The sequence below is a fragment of the Penaeus monodon genome, chromosome 22, assembly GCF_015228065.2.
Source record: "Penaeus monodon isolate SGIC_2016 chromosome 22, NSTDA_Pmon_1, whole genome shotgun sequence".
Taxonomy (NCBI): domain Eukaryota; kingdom Metazoa; phylum Arthropoda; class Malacostraca; order Decapoda; family Penaeidae; genus Penaeus; species Penaeus monodon.
The window spans coordinates 22893664-22894488 of record NC_051407.1 but is presented as its reverse complement, the minus strand read 5'-3'; positions in this window follow the sequence as shown (position 1 = coordinate 22894488).

The window sequence follows — 825 nt, the reverse complement described above, 5'->3', positions numbered from 1 at the left end:
AAAAAATTTTCATTTTAAAAAAATTTTTAAAATTTAAAATAATAAAAAAATTTAAAAAAAATTTTAAAATTTTTAAAAAAAAGTAAAAACAAAATAAATTTAAGAAAAAAAAAGTAAAAAATTTTAAAATTTAAAAAATTTTTTTTTTGGGGTTTTAAATTTTTTAAATTTAAAAATTATTTTTTAAAATTAAAAACCCTTAAAAATGCTAAATAAAATTTATATTTAAAAAAATTTAAAATTTTTAAAACCCCTTTTTAAAATTAAATTTTAAAAAGGGGGGTTTAAAAAAATTTTAAAACCCTATTTTTAATAAATTAAAAAAAAAATAATATATTTTAAAAATTTTTGATTTTTTTTTAAAATTTTTGTTTTAAATATTCAAAAAACCCCAAAATTTAATTTTTAAAAAAAAAAAAAATTTTTTTAAAGTTAATTTTTATTTTTTAAAATTTTAATAAAATTATTTTAAATTAAAAAAAATTTTTTTAATTTAATAATATAAAAATTTAAAAAACATAAATTTTAAAAAATTTTTAATAAAATTTAATTAATTTAAAGATTTTTTATAAAAATTTATGTATAAATTTTAAATTTTATTTTTTTAAATTTTATTAAAATGTAAAAAGGGTTAAATTAATGAAAAATTTAAAATTTATAAAAAGGTTTTATATTTTTTTTCTATTTAAAAAAAAATTTTTTTTTTTTAAAAAAAATTTTAAAAAATTTTTAAAAAATAAAATTTAAAAAAATTTTTAAAGAATTAAAAAATTTTTTTAAAAAAAACTTAAAATAAAAAGATTTTTTTTTGGGTTAAAATTAAAT